The following is a 26,831-nucleotide window of genomic DNA, read 5'->3' as shown; positions in this document are numbered from 1 at the left end:
TCAGCTATCTTCCGTTTAAAAAGGGGTTCATGAAAGGAAGCGATACACGCGTCTTGATGCGGCCCCCAACCACTGACAGCAACCAAACGATTCTCCGAATCTGAAGAGACAATTTCACTTCCTACCTTCCTGTAGAACCAACCGCGGAAAATATTTTTTTAATAATTTTATTTGCTAATTATCTAATACATGCATTCCCCACTCCGTGTTTTCTTAGCACCATCATCCTGTGTTCCGTGTTTTCTCATCACTATCTGTTGCAAATGGCAACAAACCAGAGAAGGGAGTTTCTTCCGCAATTATGAAACTCGATATCAGGACTGTAGAGCTTTATAATTTTCCTGAAATCATTCAATGGGTTGTACAAATTAGCATGTATATACAATCATTCGTGGTGCTATATCTTAAGTTTAGGTGACATTTAATCTGCATGTTGCATGCAAGTTCGTATGTTTTCTCTTTTCTAGTTGTAGATAGATATAAGTGTATGCGATAAATTCAGGAAATGATCTAGAATTATCTCGATATACATATAGGTTTGCCAAATATTTTTGGGTTTTGCTACACATATTGAAAATGTAATTACTTACGTTTAGTAAACCTTCGCTGGTTATTTCTTTTAGTTGTTAGGAAACTTATTGTCTGCGATCAAGGCTGTAAATATAATGATTTAGCACTTCTGGCATATTCAATTGATTTTAAGGCTTACCACTCGTTAGCTAACAATACTTTTGGTTAGCTAATTTTTAAATTCACCTCTGGCTATTTTAGGGTCTAAATTCAAGATTAATCATATTATTCCAGGGTATCTATGGTAATTAGGAGTATCCACTACAATAGATATACTTAATTAGATATACTTTAGGTCAAACTAATAATTATAGTATTTAATCTTTCTCAATAGTTCTGTTCACACCACGTTTAATTTCAATAACAACTTTTGGCCTCTACTCACCGCTCATCGATGACAATTCTACCTGACATTCATCAAAAACGGTCACTCAGTTCTACGCTGTCTTACGAGGGGTATTGCTGGACAGTTGAGATGCGTGCCGCACGAATGGGGTAGGCAACACTATCAGCATTATTTGCTGATACATTTTTTATTATTGTTAATACATTTCAATTATCACTGGTAGTTAGATTTTTTCCTCTGGTTGAATTGTAGGAATAGGAAAAATGTAGGAATTAAAATGTTAACTTAACCAAATTTATACTAAGGGTACTGTCGTGTTCTTAGGAGACGACCTCATCCGAATCAGCCGTCTCCAGCTGCTGCTCGATCCGCTCACTCACACATCTGGCATTCATGTGCAATGTATATGTCCTCTTATTCTATTTATACACTGACAAAAATCCAATCATATCCATTATGTGTGGCACACATAAATTTTGACTATAGCATTTTCCACATAATGGCTATGTGAATTCGCGTAGCATATATGTGGAAACACACATAACCGTTATTAACTAATAACCTTTATGTGGATTCTCCTATAGCGGGTGGTTATTAACGCACACATAAAATTTATTTGTAAATTTCTTTAGATTTTTGCCAATAAATATGTGTGGATTTTTATCAGTGTATTTATTTTATCATACCCGTCTCAATCCCTTCATCTTCCGCCTGTTCTACTCTCGTACAGTTTTATTATCATTAGTTTGTTCTACTATTTAATTTAAGCTACTGTTTTATAGTGAGTTTTTTTTTTCCAGTGCGAGCTTTAAAGTTTCGACCGAACGGAGAACTGTGACATTCATGAGATTCACAACAAATTAATTAAGGTCACTCCTGACAGAATCCAAGTTTCAAAGTGCTCGCGTTTTCGGGGGCACACCATTCGATACGGAAGCAACGCACAACTGTCATTTTTATTTTTTCACGCATGCTGCGACGCAGCAAAGCTGTATCAACAAAAATGACAGTTGTCCGCCGCCTCCGTATCGAGTGGTGTGCCCCCGGAAACGCGAGCACTTTGAAACTTGGATTCTGTCAGGAGTGACCTTAAACAAATAAACTCATCAAGTTTTTTTTCTACTCACCTATGAGTGTTCACTAATTCCACATAAGTTTTACATAGTTTCAAACCGATTTCCATAGAAAGTGTTCTAATCATGCAATTTTAAATTTCAAATAAAATTCACACACAAACACGTAATTCAAATCTCCAACCAAACAACAACAACTCTTCGCTTACTTGTACTTACTCTTTGTTACCATTTTCTAACACTGAACTCAAGCCAAACACTGATCTCAGAATGCAGTCATGTACAGAACTTACCAGGCTCTAGATCAGCGGTTCTCAACCTTTTTCTTGAGAGGTACCCCTTAGAACTTTTGCATTAATTGAGGTACCCCCTCTCGAAAGTAGGCTACCAATCCCCTTGAAAAAATAATTCCGAGGCCTTGGAAGGCAAGCTCCTTTCAGCTTTTGAATCCTTTTAAAGTAGGTTTCCGCGCCTCTTGATTAAAGGCTTCCGAACCTCTTGTAGATAGGCTTCCGAGCCGGTATTCGAGTCACTTAAAAGGAGGCTTCCTTTGCATCTTAAAAGGACGCCTCTGAGCCTCTTGATAGTATGCTGCTAAACCTCTTGAAAGAAGAATTCCGAGCTCCTTGAAGTGAGGCTTTCGAGCATCTTGAAAGGAGGCTTTCGAACCACTTGAAAGTAGACTTCCGAGCTTCTTAAAAGGAGGCTTACGAGCTTCTTGAAAGGAGGCAACCTAACCACTTGAAAGGAGGCTTCCGAGCCTCTCGACAGGAACACTCCAAGCCTCTCGAAAGGAGCCTTCCGAGCCTCTTGAAAGGAGGCTTCTGAGCCTTTTGAAATGCGGCTTCTAAGCCTCTTAAAATGCGGCTTCTAAGCCTCTTGAAAGGAGGCTTCTGAGCCTCTTGAAAGGAGGCTTCTGAGCCTCTTGAAAAGAGGTTACTGAGCCTCTTGAAAAGAGGTTACTGAGCCTCTTGGAAGGAGGCTTCCGAGCCTCTTGAAAGCAGGCTTCTGAGCCTCTTGAAAGGAGGCATCTTAGCCTCTTGAAAGGAGGCTTCTGAGAATCTTGAAAGGAGGCTTCCGAGCCTGTAGGAAGAAGGCTTCCGAGCCTCTAGGAAGAAGGCTTCCGAGTCTTTTGAAAGAAGGCTTCCGAGCCTCTTGAAAGGAGGCTTCCGAGCGTCTTCAAAGGATCTTGAAAGGAGGCTTCCAAGCCTTTTTAAAGGAGGCTTACGAGCTTCTTGAAAGGAGCCAACCTAACCACTTGAAAGGAGGCTTTCAAACCTCTTGAAGAGATGCTTCCGAACCTCTCGAAAATAGGCTTCCGGGCCTCTCGAAAGGAGCCTTCCGAGGCCCTTGGAAAAAGGCTTCTGAGCCTCTAGAACGGAGGATTCCGAGCCTCTTGAAAGGATCTTGAAGGAGGTTTCTGAGCCTCCAGAAAAAAAGTCTTTTGAGCTTCTTGAAAGGAGGCTTCTGATACTCCTGGAAGGACAATTTTCAGCCTCTTGAAGGCGGCTTTTGAGCCTTTTGAAAGAAGCCTTCCGAGCCTCTTGAAAGGAGCCTTCCGAGCCTCTTGGAAAGAGGTTTAGGGGCCTCTTGGAAGGAGGCTTTTGAGCCTTTTGAAAGGAGGCTTTTGAGCTTCTTGAAAGAAGGCAACCTAACCACTTGAAGGAGGCTTCTGAAGTGCCCAGGAGGCTTCCGAGCCTTCCGAAAGGAGGCTTACGAGCCGCGAAGGCCCCCTTGAGCTGCTTGGAAGAGGGCTTCCGAGAAGTGTAGAAGAATGCTTCTAATCCTCTTGCAACGAAGCAAACGAGCTTTAGTGAAAAAAAAAAATCATTTTGTTCATTCGACGTTTTGTTCGTTTGATCTTTTGTTCTGCTGCCCTTCATACATTGTTCTGATTGTGGAAGGCAGGATTCAATTGGGTTTTATTGATCCCATTGCATATTATATACAATATAGATTTTTGAAATAAAAAATACATAATTATCAAAACTTTATCAATGAGATTTTATTGGAAATGTAATACGTCCGCCATTACGCAATTTTGTCCGAGGTACCCCCTTGGGCCAGCGAAGGTACCCCCAGGGGTACATGTACCCCAGGTTGAGAACCGCTGCTCTGGATCATCAATCTTGCATCAAAATCAGAAAACAATCATTAACAACATTCTACGCAACTCTTTGCTTACCTTTTCCTAATCTAAGTTTACATTTTCTAACACTGAACTCAAATCAAACACTGATCTCGGAAAGCAATCATGGATAGAACTTTCCAGGCTCTAGAACATCAATTCCGCATCAAAATCAGAAAAAAAAATCATTAACTACATTCTACGCAACTCTTTGCTTACTTTTTCCTACTCTTTGTTTACATTTTATAACACTGAACTCATGCCAAACACTGACCTCGGAATGCAATCATGGATAGAACTCACCAGGCTCTAGAACATCAATTTTGCATCAAAATCAGAAAACAATCATTAACAACATTCTACGCAACTCTCCGCTTACTTCCCCCTACTCTTTGTTTACATTTCCTAAAACTGAACTCAAGACAAACACTGATCTCGGAATGCGGTCATGGATAGAACTTACTAGACTCTAGAACATAAACTTTGCATCAAAATCAGAAAAAAAAATCATAAACAATACTTTACTCAGGTCGCTGTTTCCTTCATTGACATGAACAAAGTGTAAATTTGGAAATATAATGTGCTGAGCGACAAATTCCTAAAGTAAAAATGACAGAACGTAGAACCAATGATTGTCTCGCCGGAGGAATTCGAGACGAAATGGGTCCTAGTGCAAGCAGTGTATCCGGTAGCAGCCGTCGCTGTTATGGAAACGGGAAACACTATATGGATGGGAGACCTAGAGTTCCACTACAAGGAATTGACGGACACAATCGAGAACAAAACAAAAAGAGATTCAGGTAAATTTTTCCAATTTTATTTCAAATTTTTTTTGCCCTGCCTGTAAATGGACGAATTTTTACAAATTACAGACAAAGTGAATAAATTTCATGGTAATTTAAAGAAGTTTAGCAAGTATAAGGAAAGCACTAGGAAAAGTAAAATTAGAGAATTGCTTAATTTAAAAGGAGAATCAAAATCAATTATAAAATGTAAAATGGATAGTAAAGCCTGTCCACGTTAAAATTCGGACACTAAGACAATGTCCAATTGATTTGTGGCCATTTTATCACTTTGGACAATAATGAAAACATGCGGAAGAATAACATAAAGCGGAGAGATTTAGCTGTAATGTAAATTGATCTTCTCAGTGATTTGTGAAAATTAAAAAAAATCGCATTGGATGATGGGTGTCCGAAATTTAACGTGGACAGGCTTTAAAATTCGAATAGTGTTGATTAACAGATACAAAAAATTAAGACAAACTATTGGTAGGGGAACTGTTCGGCACTTTATCTCATAGTTCCTATTTCCATCCCATCAAAAACAAAGCAACGAAAAGGTATTTGATTTGTTATTTATTTTTGTGATTTTTTTCAGCAGTGAGCACGAATGTTAGCAAAAAGAAGCGACAAGATTGGTGCTGTATTTCTCTGTTTTGCGATGAGATGAATATATGTACAGTGAGATGGAAAACGGGACAGTTCCCCTATATGTTTGAATATTTTAAAGGAAAATCTGCTCGAGGAGACAAATTATTGACAAATTTGGAGGAAACAGTTTAGAACTAGGACATTTCCTAGAAACTGTAGAACTATTAAAGGCTTACTCGGTGAATGTACCCGAGAGCAAAAAAAATATTAAAAAGCCGTGACGCAAATTTCCAGAACGTACTCAAATAATCGATGTAAAACAAGATTTAATGTATTTTTACATCGGATCGATGTTTTATTACATCACTCACGGTAAAATACAACCGGCGAGATTTTATGTTTTGTTGCAAAATTATGCACATCATGCTGGTTGTAAATAAAACGTAATGTTACCTCTAGAACAACGCTCAAAACGCGAAAAGTAATGTAATTCTTCTAAGACGAATTAAGTACTCTCCATTTAATTCCACCAATTATTTTCGATATCTTTGCAGATATGTATTTCGACCACAACTGTGTGGCCGTCTTCAGTGTCTCGTATAAGTCGAGTCAAGTACGAGACACTGAAGACGGCCACACAGTTGTGGTCGAAATACGTATCTGCAAAGATATCGAAAATTAACTGGTGGAATTAAATGGACAGTACTTAATTCGTCTTAGACGGTTTAATACATTCCACTAAAAGAGCTTAATATATTTTTCTGAAAATGTAATTCTACCTATAAACATGGGTACGATCTGAGTCCCCAACTGTCAGTTCGGTGAAAATTTTCATCAACCGCAGTTAGAAGTTTGCCTGCAGCTGATACCGCTAGCTTTATTTGTTGTTGTTGGCGAAAAGTTTAGCTTTAAAATTTGTTTTCGATCTTCCCAAGTAAAGTGAAGTGATTTACTTCCGATTGGAGTCCGCCGCAAATGAGAATTTGGAATCATCCCGAAAGAATTATTTAAAAAGTGAGTATTTGGCCGGCACGATGGCTGTCTATTATTAAAGTCAACAGTTCCGAATGAAAAACAGACTTCAATATAGCACAGACAAACAGACGTAACACTTCTCATTTCAACATCGTCCACGTGTTCAACGGTTGATTTGAAATACATTTGTGCTACGCAATTGTGCCAGGAGAGGCGCTAGTGTACAATCGCTTTTTTTTTTCTTTCCTTTTGTGGCACAGACCTACAATCGCTTTGACATTTGATCAGTGTATATGCTGCTGAATGTTTTCTGTGTTGATGACGATGATGATGATGATTGATATAGATGTATGCGTTAGGAGCAAACGTCAAATGGGAAATAATCATGGCCGACTGTGTTTCTCGCGATTCTGATAACAGATGGCAGTAGTGTTTTCTGAAAAGCGAATGACGATAATTTTTCGAACAGTTTGTATGAAGAGTTACGTCTGTTTGTCTGTGATAATAGTTTAAAGTTTTCTTGTCCTGAAATACAGCGCTGCCACTTCGGATCATCGATATTTATGCCAATTTCCTGATTTTATCCGCCTATTGACGTTCCGGAATGTTCCAAAAGCGCTGCGCTGCTGCTGTCGTTTCAAGCCGTGCGTTGAACAAAGCGAGAGTGATCGCCGCGCCCGCAGTCGGAAATATATGTTTGAGTATTCAAACAAATTCGGAAACCAGAGCAGTTTCAATTCTGGTGCTGGGAAATAATGCAGGTAAGTTTCCGAACGGAGGTAGACACTTTCCATTTAATTGTCCATATCGCGTTTATACCCACAACATAATTTTTATTGCAGATGGCATGGAGAAAGCAGTTTGCATTTTGTTTAGCAGTAGCTAGGAAGTTATTTCAGGAAGTGGTTTTACACATCGAGATTACAACTACTATTTACGACTGGAAATAATCTATTCCTGAAGTACTACACCCGGAAGTGCACCCAAGGGCAGGGCTATTTAAACATTTTCCGTAACTAGAAGTACAAACAAAACATAATTTTGAGGAGACCACAAAGTGATGAAAGTGACAGAAAGGTAATTTTTCACATTATATGATTGGTATGTATTTATGAACAGACAATTCCACACAGGGCTGATTTACCTTTGTGAATTGATGTATATATTGATTTGAAATTTTCCTATTAAATGAGAAATTCTAACAAAGGAACTGGATATAAGAAATTGGAATAGAAACAGGAAAAAAATAAATAATTATTCAAAACCTGAATTCCAAATTCAAATTTTGAAGCTTGTGAAAACTTAAAATACAAACGTAAATATAAAAATGAAAAAAAAATGTATATTCTAGATTCTAAATTGAAATTTTAAATTTTAAACTTTATAATTTAAATTTTTTATTTTTCATTTTAAATTTTAAGTTCCAAATTTTAAATTTTAAACTTTAAATTTTAAATTTTAAATTTTAAATTTTAAATTTTAAATTTTAAATTTTAAATTTTAAATTTTAAATTTTAAATTTTAAATTTTAAATTTTAAATTTTAAATTTTAAATTTTAAATTTTAAATTTTAAATTTTAAATTTTAAATTTTAAATTTTAAATTTTAAATTTTAAATTTTAAATTTTAAATTTTAAATTTTAAATTTTAAATTTAAAATTTAAAATTTAAAATTAACATTTTTAATAATAAAAATTTAAAATTTAAATTTAAAATTACCCTTAAATACTCACGGAAAAACTCCTTGAGAAACTCCCGGCGAAACTCCTTAAGAAGCTTCCGGCGATATTCCTGTAGGAACTTTCTGATGAATTTCTGAAGGAACTTCCGGAGAAAGGCGAAACTCTTTAAGATGCTTCCGGCGATATTCCAAATTTAAAATTTAAAATTTAAAATTTAAAATTTAAAATTTAAAATTTTAAATTTTAAATTTAATTTCAAATTTAAAATTTTAAATTTAAAATTTAAAATTTAAAATTTAAAATTTAAAATTTAAAATTTAAAATTTAAAATTTAAAATTAAATTTTAAATTTAAAATTTTAAATTTTAAATTTTAAATTTAAAATTTTAAATTTAATTTCAAATTTTAAATTTCAAATTTTATTTTCAAATTTTAAATTTCAAATTTTAAATTTAAAATTTTAAATTTAAAATTTTAAATTTAATTTCAAATTTTAAATTTCAAATTTAAAATTTCAAATTTTAAATTTCAATTTTAAAAATTTCAAATTTTTAATTTCAAATTTTAAATTTCAAATTTAAAAATTTCAAATTTTTAATTTCAAATTTTAAATTTTAAATTTAAAATTTGAAATTTAAAATCGAAAATTGAAATTTTCAAATTGTAAATAATAAATAATTAACTTCATATTTTAAATTTTAAGTTTTTTAGGTCTAGGTTTCACTATTTATTTACAATATTTTTTTCAAGAATTCGTAGACAATTTACCTAAAGAATTCCCGGGAGGAATGATTTTGTTGAATTCTGAAGGAATTATAAATAAATATCAGAAATGTCTTATTAGTAATTTCTGTAGGGTTTGCGATGTAATTTATAAGGCATTTTTGAAGGAACACATAAGAAAAAATCATGAGAAATTCTAAGGCTGATTATTTAAATATACAGGACTTTTCGGAGGTTTTCTGAGCAAACTTCTTGATAGAGGACCTACAGAGGAATTAATGAAGGAACTCTCAAAAAATTGCAGGAATTCCTTGAGGCACTTCCGAAGAATTTTATATTCCTGAAGGATCTTCCGTAGAAATTCCTGGAGAAACTTCCGGATGAATTCCTGGAAGAATTTTCGGGTGAATTCCTGGAAGAACTTCTGGAGGAATTCCTGGATGAACTCACCTAAAAACTCCTTGAGGAGCTTCCAGCGAAATTCCTGTAGAAGCTTCCGGTGATATTCCTGTAGGTGCTTCCGGGGATATTCCTGTAGGAACTTCCGAATGAAATCCTGGAAGAACTTCCGAGTGAATTCTTGGATAAACTTCCGGGGGACTTCCTGAAGGAACTTCCAAGGGAACTGCTGAAGGAATTCCTGGAGGAAATTGCCGAGGAATTCCGGGAAAAAGTTAAGGTGAATTCCTGGAGGAACTTCCGGAAGAATTCCTGGAGGAACTTCCGGAAGAATTGCTTGAAAAACTCCGGAGGAATTCCTGGAGAAACTTCCGAAGGAATTCCTGGAGGAACTTCCGAAAGGATTCTTGGAGGAACTTCCGGAGGAATTCCTGGAGAAACTTCCGGAAAAAATCCTGGAGAAACTTTCGGAGGAATTCTTGGTGAAACTTCCGGAAGAATTCCTGGAGAAACTTCCGGAGGATTTCTGGAGAAACTTCCGGAGGAATTCCTGGAGGACCTTCCAGAGGTATTCCTGGAGGAAATTCCGGAGGAATTCCTGGAGAAACTCCCGGCGAAACTCCTTAAGAAGCTTCCGGCGATATTCCTGTAGGAACTTTCTGATGATTTTCTGACGGAACTTCCGGAGGAAGGCGAAACTCTTTAAGATGCTTCCGGCGATATTCCAGCAGGAACGTTCGAATGAATTCCTGTAAGAACTTCTGGAGGAATTCCTGGATGAACTCACGGAAAAACTCCTTGAGGAGCTTCCGGCAATATTCCTGTAGGAGCTTCCGGCGATATTCCTGTAGGAACTTCCGAATGAAATCCTGGAAGAACTTCCGAGGGAATTCCTGGGGAAACTTCCGGGGGAATTCCTGAGGGAACTTCCAAGAGCCCTCAGGCTGTAGTCTGGATAATAAATAAAACTTCTAAGGGAACTCCTGCAGGAACTTCCGAAGCAATTCCTTGAGGAACTTACGGAGCAACTCCTGGAAGAACTTCCGGTGGAATTCCTGGAAGAAATTCCAGAAGAATTCCTGGGAGAATTTCCAGAAGAATTGCTTGAGGAAGTTACGGAGGAACTCCTGGTGGAACTTACGGAGGAATTTCTGAAGAACTTCCGGAGGAATTTCTGGAGGATCTTCCGGAAAAAATCCTGGAGGGTCTTCCGGAGGAATTCCTAGCAAAACTTCCGGAGGAATTCCTGGAGAAACTTCCGGTTGAAGTCCTGGAAAAACTTTCGGATGAATTACTGGAGGAACTTTCGGAAGAATTTCTGGAGGAACTCCCACCGAAACCTTGGATTTCATGAGGGAACTTCCAGGAGAATTCCTGGAGGTACTTCCGAGGAAATTCCTGGATGAACTTTCCGGGAGAATTCCTGGAGGAACTTCTGGGGGAATTCTTGGAGGAACTTCCGGTGGAATTCCTGGAGGAACTTCCGGAGGAATACCTGGAGGAACTTCCGGAGGAATGCCTGGAGGAACTTTTGGAGGAATTTCTCGTTAGTTCCTCCAGGAATTCCTTTTAAAATTCCTCGGGAAGTTCCTCCAGGAATTCCTCCGGAAGTTTCTCCAGAAATTCCTCCGGAAGTTCCTCCAGGAATTCCTCCAGGAGTTGCTCCGTGAGTTCCTCCAGGAATTTTTTCCGGAAGTTTCTCCAGGAATGAAACTTTTTGAGGAGCTTCCGGTTATATTCGTGGAGAAACTGCCGGAGGAATTCCTAGAAGAAGTTGCAAAGCAATTCGTGAAGCAGCTTCCAGAGCACTTTCTGGAGGAATTTAAGGATCAATCTGTGGAAATTTTTTTTGGAATTTCTAGTGCATGAAATTAGCTCACGCCGACCAAAAAAATAAAAAATAGGGTCGTGAGTTTGAGTCCCATCAAAGGGAAAGTGGTTACCAATACATTTTTCAAATCATATGAGTTTTCACAACATTGTAAGTTATTGTCCAAGTCAGGTGGTTTAATCCCCGGAATACAGGCTATTAACTTTGATTGAAAAAAAAAACAAAGAATAAAAATATAATATTATAAATAACAAAAAAAAAATAAAAAAATAAAAAATTCTAAAATTTAAAATTCAAAAATCAAAAATTAAAAATTAAAAATTAAAAACAAAAAATTAAAAATTAGAAAATGAATTTTTTGACGAAAGCACAGAGTTAAGACTTTAAAATCAAGGGTTATGTATTATTAGATTGTGGGAGCAATAAAATGAGTTAAAACTAAATCAAATGTAAAATTATTTCCTCTGAAAATGAGTTTAAGAAAATGAAAGAAAAAATCCGAACACCCCTAACCATGCTGCCGAAAGCAGGATTCATCCTGACCGGTTTTTACGTCGATTTTTCATTTACATCGAAAATATTACGTCAAAAACCGATTACACCCCTTTATTTAGAAGACGAAATATCGAGTACGTCGACTTTTAGTTACCTCATTCAGATGTAATAAAACATTATATTTACGACGGCGATGATGTGCATCGAATTTGATGTGATATTACTTTTTATTTTTTACTGTGAGGCAGACCCTATTACCTTCGTAAAGACGAGGCTGATCGGTTCAGCTCCTGGGTCCATCGAAGGAGCAACAACAATTGATGAGGCAAAGCAATTGTTGAAAAACAAATTTTCTGTCAAGTTAACGCTCACTGCTTGTGAAATGGAGATGGAGCAAGCAAGGCAAAACAAATTATCAGTAACAGAGTTTGGAAAAACGGTAGAGCAGTTGGCTGCAAAACTCGCCACAGCTCATGTTTCAATGAGAACATTTCCCAGCGAAGCTGCGGCTGATGCCATTGTGCAACCAGCTGCAGTTAATGCATTTGTGTCAGGATTGAACAACCAGCAAACAGCTTTTTTGTTAAAGCTAGAAATCCGCCGAGCTTAAATAGAGCTATATCTGATGCTTTGGAGGTAGTGCCAGTTAAGAATGAAGAGGTTAACTGGTACCAACCATCATCTTCTTCTTCTTATTGGCATTACATCCCCACACTGGGACAGAGCCGCCTCGCAGCTTAGTGTTCATTAAGCACTTCCACAGTTATTAACTGCGAGGTTTCTAAGCCAGGTTATCATTTTTGCATTCGTATATCATGAGGCTAACACGATGATACTTTTATGCCCAGGGAAGTTGAGACAATTTCCAATCCGAAAATTGCCTAGACCGGCACCGGGAATCGAACCCAGCCACCCTCAGCATGGTCTTGCTTTGTAGCCGCGCGTCTTACCGCACGGCTAAGGAGGGCCCCAACCATCATATTCAGGTGGAAATCATAGGAATGCGAGAGGAATGCGACCAGGTTTCGGTAATTTTTCCAGTAGGGGAAACTACCGTGGCACAGGTTACCATAATGTTCCAAATGGCAACAATTACCATTCCCAGAGGTGATATGGTAGGGGACGAGGTGGTAGAGGCCACTTCCGAACCACCAATGGATCAAGTCATGGTAATGAGAACAATCGCAGTAACAATAATAATCGGAGAAACAACAACCAACAACACACTTGCAATTGCGTTGAAGCTGATCAAAGAAGGGAGTCCAATGTTCGCTCTGGAGATGGTGAACGAGAAGAGGTAAATGTACTGCAGGAGTTATTTCGTGAATAATCCTGTAGTCGCATCGAGAGCTAATTTCTGATTGTACATCAACAATCGAAACAACCGTTTTGTTGTAGACACAGGAAGTCTCATAAGGAAGGATTTAGCACCTAATAGTGCAAAATTGAATTTAGATGAAACACTACCTATTACTGGTCTAGGAGGAGGAATCTGAACAACTGGAACCACTTTCTTGATAATTACGTTGAACAATCTCAATTTTTTATGCAAGTTGCATGTAGTTAACACAGATGAAATAACTATCTTTGAAGGAATTTTAGGAAATGATTTTTTAATTAAGTATGGAGCACATATAAATTTCGAAACCAATGAACTTACTTTAAAAAATGTGCATGGTATTACATGTATGCATTTACAAAATATTATATTAGCACAAATATTAAGGATGATTATGTAATTTTTCCAAATGATATTGCTAAAGATATTTTCATAGCATCAACGATAGTTAGACCAAAGAATGGCAAAGTACCTGTAAGGATTCTCAATACTAGAGAAACAACAGCTACAATTACTGAATTTGAACCATTTATGAAACCACTTTCAGAATTTTACATGTTAGAAAAAACAGAATCACAAACCAAAGATCGAGAAAAGTTACGAATTTAGATCATTTGAAAGGAGAAAATAAAATTCGAATTGAACAGATTTGCAAAAAGTTTTCCGACATATTTTTGCTACCAGGAGATAAATTAACTTACTCAAATGTTTTCAAACAAAGTATACCGTTGAAATCAAATGTTAACCCTATTTAAAGCCTGTCCACGTAAAATTTCGGACAGTTAGATAATGTTCAATTCATTTGTCGCCATTTCATCAATTTGGACGAGAGCTAAAACATGCTGGAAGCAGGGGTTAAGCGAAGAGATTGAGCTGTCATGTAAATAGTTCGTCTCAGTGCACTATGGTCCAGGATACTGATTTACGCGGAAAGATGCATTTTACGCCAAAACTATATTTTTTAGAAAAAAACTGTTGTTCTACAAAATTGTTCGAAATGGTAAGGCCATCATTATGGTGCAACCAAAAAATAGGGTGGCCCATCATATAAAAAAAAATAGAAAATATTTTTTATTTCTCGGAATATTGACATAATATGTTCAGTTCAATCAAAGTTAATTGCCTATTTCCGGGGATTAAACCACCCGACTTGGACGTTAATTTACAATGTTATGGAAACTCATATGTGAATATGTACGTTATGTGGAAGATATTGATTTGGAAAATGTATTGGGTAACCACTTTCCCTTCGATGGGACTCGAACCCATGACCCTACAGTAGGGTCATGGGTTCGAGTCCCATCGAAAAAGTGGTTACCTAATACATTTTCCAAATCAATATCTTCCACATAACGTAATTCACATATAATTTATAATATGTTCTACAAAGTTGTAGCGCAGCTTATTCCAATCAATTCTGCCAAAAAAACTTTTTCTGTAGCTCTCAAGTTGACTGATTTAGAGCAATTTTACTTAGTAAGATTAGGGTGTACCTCAAAAAACAGTATTTTTGATCTACTTTTTTTGTTTTAGATTTCTCCAAAAAGTAGTCTTCAGGTGACTTTTAGCTTGGAGCTTTTTATGGGTTAATATGCTCAATATCTTTCTCCGATCAAAAATTATACTCTTTTTTCTGTCAAAATTACATTTTTTTTCATAAATCGATATCTCCGGTTAGGGCAGACCAAAGAATATGTTTACACGGCATTTGAAAAAGAAATTCATATTCCATATTATGTCAAAAAGTTGGAGATATGTTATTTTTTCATATTAAGTTTTACCAATTTAACTAAAATCATGTTTTTTTCAAATAAATTGATATAACTCGACAATGGAAGAAGATACAGACGATAAAAAGTGTTCAGAAGGTGACATTTGTGAAAAATGAAAAGTTAAAAATCTACAGCTTTAACACTTTTCATAAGTTTTATTATTATCACCGTATTGCAAGATTAGCGAGAAAAGATGCATTTTCGGTCTAAAGCATACTTTTAAGAAAAAAAAATTGTTCTACAAAGTTGTTCTGAATACTTGGGTTACCGAAAAATAGGGTGGGCCATTTTATAAAAATGTTAAATTTTTATTTTTTCTATTTTGCGGAATATTTACATAAAATATTCTACAAAGTTGTAGCGCAGCTTTTTCCAATCAACTTTGCTATATAAACTTTTTATGAAGCTCTTAAGCTCACTTGTTTATAGTAATTTTACTTACCAGGATTAGGGTGTCCCTCAAAAAACAATATTTATGATCTGGTCATTTCATTTTTTATTTTTCGCGGATGTCACCTTCTGAAGACTTTTGGGGCTTTCCAAATCGCGTGTTTTGCTATAAGAATATCGTCTGTATCTTCTTCCGTTGTCGAGTTATATCAATTTATTTGAAAAAACATGATTTTAGTAAAATTAGTAAAACTTGAGATAAAAAAATAACATATCTCCAATTTTTTTACATGATAAAGAATATAAACTTCTCTTTCAAATGCCGTGTGAATATATTTTTTTGGTCTGCCCTAACCGGAGATATCAACTTATGAAAAAAATGTAATTTTGACAGAAAAACGATTATAACTTTTGATCGAAAAAATATATTTTTAGCATATTTACTTATCAACAGTTGCTCTAAAAGTCACCTGAAGACGACTTTTTCGAGAAATCCAAAACAAAAAAAGTAGATCAAAAATACTGTTTTTTTGAGGTACACCCTAATCCAATCAGGTAAAATTGCTCTAAATCAGCCAACTTAAGAGCTACAGAAAATTTTTTTTAGCAAAATTGATTGGAATAAGCTGCGCTACAACTTTGTAGAACATAACATGTCAATATTCCGAGAAATAAAAAAATATTTTCTAATTTTTTTTTATATGATGGGCCACCCTATTTTTTGGTTGCGTCATAATAATGGCCTTACTGTTTTGAACAATTTTGTAGAACAACAGTTTTTTCTAAAAAATATAGTATGGCGTAAAATGCATCTTTCCGCGTAAATCAGTATCCTGGACCATAGTGCAGTGATTGGTAAAAATGTTTAAAAATCGCGTTGGATGATGGGTGTCCGAAATTTAACGTGGACAGGCTTTATAAAAAACCATACCGAATACCATATAGTCAGAGACAGATTGTAGAAGAAGAAATTGGAAAAATGTTGAAAAATCATATAATTAAAGAAGCATCTTCGCCTTGGTCATCACCAGTTCTTTTAGTACCAAAAAGAGCTGATGAGAACGGTCAAAAGAAATGGAGATTGCTTATAGGTTATAGAGCTATAAATGATAGTTTGAAAGACGACAAATTTCCATTACCTAATATCACTGATATTCTTGATGCATTGTCAGTTGCAATTTATTTCACACATCCTGATTTGATTCAAGGCTATTATCAAATGCTTATCGACCCTAAAGATAAAGATTGCACGGCATTTTCTACTAATAAGGGACAATATCGAATGAAGAGATTATCAATGGGATTGAAAATCAGTCCTGCAGCATTCTCGCGATTGATGACCGTAGTTATACTTACTTGATACTTGATGGGCTACAGCTCTTCGATGAACCTACGCCGAATGGAGTATCCTTCTCCACTGGACTCGATCCTGGGCCAATCGCTTCCAGTCGCCCTGAACATTGAGCGCCCTCAGGTCCTCTTCAACTGCAAAAAGCCATCGTGTACGCGGCCTTCTTCGAAGCTTGCGGCCTCTTCCGGGTTCTCTACTAAATATTATCTTCGCTTGACGTTCTTCCGGCGAACAACGTGACCAGCCTACCGTAGTCTGCCGTGTTGTATAAGCTTAATAATATCCAGCCCTTTATATACCTGGTACAATTCGTGATTCATGCGACGCCGCCAGATACCGTTCTCCTGTTTACCGCCGAGTATTATCCGCAGCACCTTACGCTCAAACACTCCGAGAGCTCCCCGATCAGCCTCCTTTAACGTAGTAGTAGTATAAAGCGCGAGTTTTGTTTTCGTTTGCAGACTACGGGACTTAAGCTGGTTACGAAGTCCGTAATAAGCCCTATTTGCAGCTGCAATACGCCTTTTCACCTCGCGGGTAACATCATTATCGCACGTCACTAATGTTCCAAGATACACAAATTCTTCTACCACTTCAAATTTTTCACCATCCAGCACTATTTCGCTACCACCACGCTACCACCACTAATGAACCCACGTTGATTGCCAGCGACCATGTACTTCGTTTTGCTGGTATTGATCGTGAGTCCAATCCTCGCTGTCTCCCTCTTAAAAGGCGCAAAAGCCTCTTCCACGGCGCGGCGATCAATTCCGATAATATCGATATCGTCCGCAAATCCCAGGAGCATATGCGATTTTGTGATAATGGTACCGCTTCTTTGCACACCAGCTCTCCGAATCGCTCCCTCGAGCGCTATATTGAACAGTAGGTTCGAGAGTGCATCACCCTGCTTTAATCCATCTAAGGTAACAAATGACGTCGATATTTCATCCGCAACCCTTACACTTGATTTCGATCCGTCCAACGTTATACGAATCAGCCGTATCAGTTTCGCCGGAAAACCATGTTCAAGCATAATTTGCCATAATTCATTCCGTTTCACTGAATCGTACGCCGCCTTGAAATCAATAAACAGATGATGTGTCTGCAAGTTGTACTCCCGGAATTTATCAAGGATTTGTGTCAGGGTAAACATTTGATCCGTCGTTGATCGGCCCTCACGAAAATCTGCTCGGTATTCGCCGACGAAGGACTCTTCAAGCGGTTTCAATCTTTTGATCAGAATACGAGACATGGTTTCGTACGCCGAATTAAGGAGGGTTATTCTCCGGTAATTTACGCACTCCAGTCTGTGCCCATTCTTAAAGAGAGGGCAAATGAGGCCGTCCAACCAGCTAGCAGGCATTTCCTCGTCTTCCCATATTTTTGACATAATATGGTGGAGAACTTCATAAAGCTGCTCACTGCCATGTTTGAGAAGTTCAGCCGGGAGCTGGTCCTTCCCCGCAGCCTTATTGTTTTTCAGCTCTTTAACAGCTTTTTTTAACCTCATCTAGTGTAGGAGACTCCACAGCTTGTCCATCGTCGCTAATATTTATTCTGTTCACCGATGCACCGTCACTTCCTCCATTCAACAAAGTCTCGAAGTGTTGCTTCCACCTGGCAGCCACTTCAGTTTTATCTGTCAGCAAATTCCCTTGTTGGTCGTTGCACATGACGGGAGATGGCGCTGTCTTTCTCCGCACGCCATTGACTGACTCATAAAACCTCCGCTCCATTTTTTCCTGCGCCTCACTAATAACTTGTTCTTCGTACTCTTTTTTTCTTCCTGCGGTGGGTTCGTTTTTCGGCTGCTCTTGCTTCCTTGTACCAATCTATACTCGATCGGGTACCTGACACCAACATCCGGCTTCTGCCAATGTTCTTCTCGTCTGTCACTCTCTGACACTCCACATCGAACCAACCCGTCCTGGGTCGCCTCTGCGCAGTGCTTACCACTTCTCGTGCTGTTGTGCTCACCGCTCCATGGCTCGACTCCCATAGATCGTTGATGTTGTCGCTAACGTTGATTGCACTTATCCGTTCGTCGAGCATCTGGCGGTACTCAGCTGATACTCCTTCCACCGACAATCGCTGGATATTGTAACGCATCGTTCGCTGTGATCTTTCGTTCGATACAGTTGACAACCGTGATCGAATTTTACTGACAACGAGGTAGTGATCAGAGTCAATGTTCGGACCTCTGAATGTCCGCACATCGATTACATCCGAGAAATGGCGCCCATGCACCAGAACATGGTCTATCTGGTTGCAAGTTTCACCATTTGGGTGTCTCCAGGTGTGCTTTCGGATGTTCTTTCGTGCAAAGTAGGTGCTACTGATGGCCATCCCTCTGGCAGCAGCAAAATTTACTAGCCGTAGGCCGTTGTCATTGGTAGCGGAGTGAAGGCTCTCCCTACCGATTATTTAGCGTGTCCGATAGCAATTTTCACGTCATGCTTTGGGCACTCTCCATAGGCTTTATCAAGACATTCATAAAACGTATCCTTCACGTCGTCGGATTTATCGTTTGTCGGTGCGTAAACGTTGATTAGGCTGTAATTGAAGAATTTGCCCCGTATCCTCAACACAGATTCGTTCGCTAATGGGTTTCCACCGCATCACTCGCTTCATCTGCTTGCCCATCACTACGAAACCAACTCCATGCTCTGCTTTTCCGCCGCCGCTGTGATAGATGTTATACTTGAATGCAGTGTTGGTCGTGGGGTCCACGGCTCGGAATTCACGTTCTCCGGATCTAGGCCATCGGACTTCTTGAATAGCAGCCACGTTAACCCCAACCTTCTGCAGTTCACGAGCCAGAAGGCTCACTCGTTCAGGTTCATTTAGGGTCCTGACATTTCAGGTACCGAGTCATAGTTCTTATTTAGTTGCCGGGTCGGTTGCCAAAAATAACGTTCTCTTTTTGTTCTATCTCCATTTTTCGTGGTATTTGAGAGGCTTCAGTAAGCTACCTTACCGGGGTCGCGTTACCTACATCGCGATGATGGGGCTGCCACCTTAGGTATAGCTGACGCAATAAAGTATTTCGTTAATCAGCCGCTGGGTACGAGGCAGACGTGGTTTGAGCCGCACCTCCTGGTGAACAGACGCTCGAGGCGTACTTTCTCACTCTAGCTGATGTCAGAAGGACAACAGTGCCCAGGCTGCACTACCAGCTAAGTACACAACCCTTAGCTGGCGGTCTTTTGTCATCGGACGACCCGTGGAAGCGTGAGATAGGGACTTGTGGGGACCAGAGCTCTATTGGGCGCTCCTTCCTTGATGTCAACCCACCATTTTGCAGCCCGACCTCGACCTTAGTCTGAATAAATAAATAAATAATGTATGTGTGTATGTGTAAAAGGGCTTAGGCCCCGCAACATGCTCACACAAACGAAATATGCTCTGGGGCAATTCAACTATGACGTCCACTACTTTTTGAGATTTCTAGACTCCCCTCCTCCTTCTGTCATGCTTTTTTGTATACCTAGCATATGTACTGTCATAAAATCTTAGACCCCCGTCCCCCCCTAAAACCTGTGACATCATTTTTGAATGACCCCTCTGTATAAAACTTTGACTCTACCTGTGGCCCTACACGGACATGGGTTTTCAAGTGAAAAGGGCTAGAATATGGTGTGTGGTGCAAAAGTATGAATCACGAGCTGTATCAAGTGTATAAAGAAGAAAATATTGTGAATCGTACAAAATATGGTAGACCAGTGAGCTGGTCACTTAGTGCGAATGTCGAAAGAAAGAATAGCGAAAACAACATTCAAAAGAGAACAGGACAGAGGCTGGCGACTTCGTGGAAGGCCACGAACATGCTGGCTGCACGCGGTGGAAAATGAAGGCTCGGGGAAAATGAAGGAACATCGCACAAGACCGACGGTTATGGAGCTCTACAATACGCCAGGCATAGGTGTATGACGCTATAGCCAACTAGGTATTCAGGTAGGTCGATGAAGATGGGGACAGTTCCCTTATTTATGTACACGGAAGAAAAAAAAGTACCCAAAATTGAGTATTTTTAAACTTACTTTTGAGTTATTTTTTCTCTTCTCTTTCATCCACTCTTTCTTTTGTTGTCAAAAACAAAAGAGCCAAACAATCCAACGACGCCAGTTCAATACGGGAAGCCAGTTTTGAGTTTTATTACCTGAGGTCGAAATTGAGTGAATTAAACTTAAATTTGGGTCAATAAATTTTCCGTTGGGTACTTTTTTAACATGGGAGTAAAGGCAAACTACTTCGACCCTACTTACTCAATTTTGGCTTCCCGTACGGATGTTCGAGGTTGGGTGGATTAAACTCACTATTGGGTAGTTTATTTCTTCCGTGTATAACGTTGTTCTCATTCCTTTGTTCACTTTTACACGATCAAGCGAATGAAATGAATTTAACGAAGGATTAGACATTTAAAAGACGTACCGAAATTCATTGGAGAAGAACACGATAAGGCAATGCACTGAATAAACATAACGAAGGTTTTGGCTTTTGAGAAGCGCAAAAATGAATACTTCTCCTTACATTGAGTTGATTTCAAATGAGTTCGGCCCCTTTCAAACGTCAAAACCTTCGTTCAGTTTATCTGGTGCACTGCACCATTTTGTCCTCCTGATAAGTAGAAGTATTGTGACATCTTTGTAGCAATTAGGTTACCATCCACCGTTATGCTGTACGGTCGTGAAGCTGTTCTTGCAGACTGGCACGGTGCTTTTTTTTTAATCTTTATTAAGGTGTTTATTGGCACGGTGCTTGATTTGAGTCCAAATCTAATAATAAATAAAGAATCGTGATATTCTTGAATCGCTTGTTGTTCAGTGACTAGTCTTTCGTATTTGATATTATTACGTACAGCATGGGGGAAGACAGTGATTTTGAACTATCGTTTGAAGATGATGACGGATGCTCTCAACACACTATCTCAGATGTCGAATCTGACTCCAGCTGCGATAGTTTGGCAAGGTAAGATGAATGAGAGGTAGGTACATTCGAATTATAAGTTTAAAACAAAATATAGTTTCGTTGCTGGGTCAAATAATTTCACCGGCAAGAATGGATTACCTTGGTCTTAAAAACCACCGAAGCGTCCGCCACTTGGTAATTTCGACTATTCTAAGGCTGGGTGTCACAATCATGCCGTGGCATCAAAACACCGTTGGAAGCGTTCTTGGCTTTCTTAAGTCCTGATATAATTCAGGAAGTAGTACACTGTACAAACTTATACGGGAAAAAGTACTATGAGCAGCGGAACAGAAAGAAGGCATGGAGACAAGTAACCTGTGCAGAAATGCGAGCGTTTATTGCAGTCTTGATCGCCGCTGGAAGAAACAATCAAAACCATATAAACGTACAACAACTATAGAACTCGAATTCATTCTGGCGAATCGATTTTTATGGAATCACTATATCCAAAAACAGATTCTGCGACATCTACACGTGTTTGAGATTCGACGATACTTCCACTAGACCAGAGCGTTTTGCTAATACGAATGATAAACTTGAGCCTATCAAAAAAGTTACCGAAATGTTCGTAGCTAATTGCATGCAGAACTATGTGCCCTCAAATGTTCTCACGGTGGATGAAAGATTATGTCTTTTCCGAGGTAGATTTTTTTTTTAATTCGAGAAGTTTTTAGTTATAGTACCACAACTCGTTTCAGGCCACTGCCCGTTTCGAGTTATTATTATTTATTCAGACTAAGGCCGAAGTGGCCTGTGCGGTATATAAGAGTCTTCTCCATTCGGCTCGGTCCATGGCTACACGTCGCCAACCACGCAGTCTACGGAGGGTCCGCAAGTCATCTTCCACCTGATCGATCCACCTTGCCCGCAGCGCACCTCGCCTTCTTGTGCCCGTCGGATCGTTGTCGAGAACCATTTTCACCGTGTTACTGTCTGACATTCTTGCTACGTTCCCGGCCCATCGCAGTCGTCTGATTCTCGGGGTGTGAACGATTGATGGTTTTCCCATCTGCTGATGCAACTCGTGGTTCATTCGCCTCCTCCACGTACCGTCCGCCATCTGCACCCCACCATAGATGGTACGCAGCACTTTCCTTTCGAAAACTCCAAGTGCGCGTTGGCCCTCCACGAGCATCGTCCAGGTCTCGTGTCCGTAGAGGACTACCGGTCTGATGAGCGTTTTGTAGATTGTCAGTTTGGTACGGCGGCGAACTCTATTCGATCGGAGCGTCTTGCGGAGTCCACGTACGTACGATTTCCAGCCACTATGCGTCTCCGAATTTCTCTGCTGGTGTCATTTTCGGCAGTCACCAGTGAGCCCAAGTACACAAATTCTTCTACCTCCTCGATTTCGTCACCACCGATGCAAACTCGCGGTGGGTGGCTCACATTGTCTTCTCTTGAACCTCTTCCTATCATGTACTTCGTCTTCGACGTGTTGATGACTAGTCCGATCCGCTTAGCTTCCCTCTTCAGTCTGATGTAGGCTTCCTCCATCTTCTCAAAGTTACGTGCCATAATATCTATGTCGTCGGCGAAACCAAATAGCTGGACGGACTTATTGAAAATTGTACCACTCGTGTTAATCCCTGCTCTTCGTATTACCTCTTGCAAAGCGATGTTGAGTAGCAGACACGAAAGACCATCACCTTGCCGTAACCCTCTGCGGGTTTCGAAGGGACTCGAGAATGCCCTTGAAACTCGAACTACGCACATCACCCGATCCATCGTCGCTTTGATCAACCGTGTCAGTTTATCCGGAAAACCGTGTTCGTGCATTAGCTGCCATAGCTGATCCCGATCGATTGTATCATATGCGGCTTTGAAGTCGATGAATAGATGATGTGTGGGCACGTTGTATTCGCGGCATTTCTGCAGTACTTGGCGAATGGCAAACACCTGGTCCGTGGTGGAGCGTTCGCCCATAAAACCCGCCTGGTACTGCCCCACGAACTCCCTTGCAGTTGGTGCTAGTCGACGGCATAAAATTTGGGAGAGTACCTTGTAGGCGGCGTTCAGCAATGTGATTACGCGGTAGTTGCTACAATCCAGCTTATCGCCCTTTTTGTAGATGGGACAAACGACACCTTCCATCCACTCCTGCGGCAACACTTCCTCCTCCCAAATCTTGGTAATGACCCAGTGCAGCGCTCTAACCAGTGCCTCACCACCGTGTTTAAATAGCTCTCCTGGTAGTTGGTCAACCCCAGGGCTTTGTTGTTCTTGAGCCGGCCAATCTCCTCCTGGATTTCCTGGAGATCCGGAGCCGGTAAAATTATGTCCTGCGCGCGTTCTCCCAGGTCCATCACCATACCGCCATCTTCGTCTGCCACATCGCCATTCAGGTGTTCTTCGTAGTGCTGCCGCCACCTTTGGATCACCTCACGCTCGTTCGTAAGAAGGTTCCCGTTTATGTGAACGGTTTAACTTCTCATAGAACTTTCGTGTGTTATTAGCGCGGTACAGTTGCTCCGTTTCTTCACGGTCTCGATCTTCCTGCTGGCGCTTTTTCCTCCGGAAAATCGAGTTTTGTCTGTTCCGCGCCTGTTTATATCGTGCCTCGTTCGCCCTCGTGCGGTGTTGCAGCAATCTCGCCCATGCTGCATTCTTCTCTTCCACTAACTGCTCACATTCACCGTCATACCAGTCGTTTCTCTGATCCGGGGGCACCGTGCCAAGTGCAGCGGTTGCGGTGCTATCAATGGCGGATCGAATATCTCTCCAGCCATCTTCAAGAGATGCTGCGCCTAGCTGCTCTTCCGTTGGGAGTGCCACTTCCAGCTGCTGCGCGTATTCTTGGGCTAGTCTACCGTCTTGTAGCCGCCCAATGTTAAGCCGCGGCGTCCGACTTCGACGCGTGTTGTACACCGTCGAGAGTTTTGAGCGCAGGCATACTGCAACGAGGTAGTGGTCGGATTCAATATTCGCACTGCGGTAAGTGCGGACGTTCGTGATGTCGGAGAAGAATTTACCGTCGATTAGAACGTGGTCGATTTGGTTTTCCGTTTCTTGGTTAGGTGATTTCCATGTGGCCTTGTGGATATTCTTGCGGGGGAAGAAAGTGCTTCGGACTACCATTCCAAGGGGAGGCTGCAAAGTTTATGCATCGTTGGCCGTTGTCGTTCGATACGGCATGCAGACTATCCGGTCCGATGACCGGTCTATACATTTCCTCCCTTCCTACCTGTGCGTTCATGTCACCGATGACGATTTTAACGTCCCGCAGTGGGCATCCATCGTATATCTGCTCCAGCTGTGCGTAGAACGCTTCTTTCTCGTCGTCGGGTCTCCCTTCGTGTGGGCAGTGCACGTTGATGATGCTATAGTTGAAGAAACGGCCTTTAATCCTCAGCTTGCACATCCTTGCGTTGATTGGCTGCCACCCAATCACGCGTTGGCGCATCTTACCCAGCACTATGAAGCCGGTTCCCAGCTCGTTGGTGGTGCCACAGCTTTGGTAGAAGGTAGCCGCTCGATGCCCGCTTTTCCACACTTTCTGTCTTGTCCAGCAAATCTCCTGCAGCGCCACGACGTCCCGTTTCGAGTATACCTGCGGAATAAACCAGGAAAATACGGAATTAAGATGCATGTGCAGAACCCAATGGTTATATACGCAACCTACAAGTGTATACGGGTAAAAAGAATAATGTGACAGAAAAAGGACAAGGCATGAGGGTGGTCAAGGATTTAGTTGAGCCGCATTTGAACGAATGGCGGGAGATAACAGCCGATAACTTGTTCACATCTCTCGAACTGGTGCAATATTTATTTGAAAATGAAACGCTGTATACCGGAACCACAGACAACCAGACGTAACACTATAGAAAATACCATCGACCATGATTTTAACGAGTAATTTGAATTTGATTAATTGAGCGTTTCACAACTAGAGGCGCTAGCGTCGGAATCCTTCGAGTTTGACATTTCACTCCAGCGCCTTCTAGTGACAATGTCATACGAAACATTGTTTCGTGTAACATGCTCGCAAGATGGTGGTAGAGGAGTTGAGCGATGGATTTTTCAGAAAAATGTTCAAGCTGTTACGTCTGTTTGTCTGTGCCGGAACTGTTCGCGCGAACAAACCCCAAATCTCTCCCGAATTCGTAAATACGAAAGGTCGGAACCCAAACGATTTTTTAGAAGGATACAATAATATTTCAACATTGTCATCATTTTATGAGAAAAAAGGTAAGAAAGCTGTGGTTATGCTAACGAAGACGAGAAACCTGAAGTAATTCAGTATTATAACAAGACGAAAGGAGGTGTTGATGTAGGAGACATGAAGACTCACCGGTACAGCGTCTCACGTCGCAGCAGAGTATGGGGCAAAACATTATTTATGGAACATATAGATATAGCTTGCCTGGATGCATACCTCATGCTCTGTTGCAATGATCCAGAGGGCTCCACCCCAGTACCCCGAATGCCATTACCCCGAAGGCCACTACCCCGAACGGTACAGTACCCCGAAATCCATTACCCCGAAAGGCCAGTACCCCTAAAACATTTCGAATCTGTAGCTTTCCATTAGCATTTTCCAACTCCAAACGACAATATTTGCAAACAATAAAAAAGAGTTGAAGTCGCTTGGAAAAACCCATTGAAGATTTAACCAACTGTTTAATCAACAATGTTGATTTTTCGTCTAATTAACTTAAATTGTCATTCCACCCCATTATTACCAGGAAAGCTACTATTCTACGAAATATAGTAAGGGGGTGATAATGTCTCTTTCAATAGGTGATATGTAGTTTACCGAAGGAAAAGGATTGTCATCGTAGCTTAACGAATGACCGCGACTTTCGACTGTTCGTACCAGACTGGTTTATTGCCTTTCGTGTTAGTACTACATTTGTCTTATTGCTATGGTTAGTAATAGCTGTTCTGCGTGGTTCGTTAAAACTGCGCATATCCTCAATAATGCTGACTACGCTAGGTTCCCACGGGAGGGTGAGCACGTTGCGCATACATTGCATTTCGTCGGGCATGTGCAATGTAAACGAATCCATCACATAGGACGTGTTTGCAGAGGAGATAATGTTTTCTTCAAATGAACACGTCTGCCCGGTATAAGGCGAACAGAGGAGGTGATGCCTTCTTTAAATGTACGCGTTTGCACCAGGCACCAGGCACACATAATGCCTTCTTTATGCGTTTGCCCGGTATAAGGCGATCAGAGGAGATAATGCCTTCTTTAAATTAATCCTCTTTCCCTGTACAAGATACACAGATGAGATAATGACTATTTAAATGAAAAAGTTTGCCAGGTACAATGTACACAGAGGAAATAATTCCTGTTTTATGCGTTTGCGTTGTATGAGGGGAACGGAAGAGAGGATGCCTACTACAAATCAACGCTTCTTTCCGAAGACAAACAGAGCTCTTTCTCTCACCTACACACAACATATTACTC

The 26,831-nt window shown here is 40.0% G+C and overlaps 1 protein-coding gene and 1 long non-coding RNA gene across 4 annotated transcripts in view; both read left to right on the top strand.

Moving 5' to 3' along the window:
* Positions 1-26,831, top strand: part of LOC134207642 (uncharacterized) — a 65,392-nt gene that overhangs the window by 32,252 nt on the left and 6,309 nt on the right. Inside the window, exons 3-4 of one of the 3 annotated variants that reach the window (XR_009978393.1) lie at positions 905-1,065; positions 4,647-4,911. The exons of the other annotated variants lie outside the window; for them this stretch is intronic. The gene's annotated coding sequence lies outside the window, so the exon portion shown is untranslated. Of the gene's footprint in view, positions 1-904; positions 1,066-4,646; positions 4,912-26,831 lie in introns of those variants that run through there. 3 annotated transcript variants of the gene reach the window in all.
* On the top strand, positions 6,298-7,572 carry LOC134207643 (uncharacterized). The gene is made up of 3 exons (XR_009978397.1): positions 6,298-6,504; positions 7,002-7,226; positions 7,308-7,572. It is a non-coding gene; the product is annotated as an uncharacterized LOC134207643 (long non-coding RNA).

Source organism: Armigeres subalbatus, chromosome 1, assembly GCF_024139115.2.
Source record: "Armigeres subalbatus isolate Guangzhou_Male chromosome 1, GZ_Asu_2, whole genome shotgun sequence".
In the NCBI taxonomy this organism is placed as follows: domain Eukaryota; kingdom Metazoa; phylum Arthropoda; class Insecta; order Diptera; family Culicidae; genus Armigeres; species Armigeres subalbatus.
This window is presented reverse-complemented; position numbering and strand designations above follow the sequence as displayed.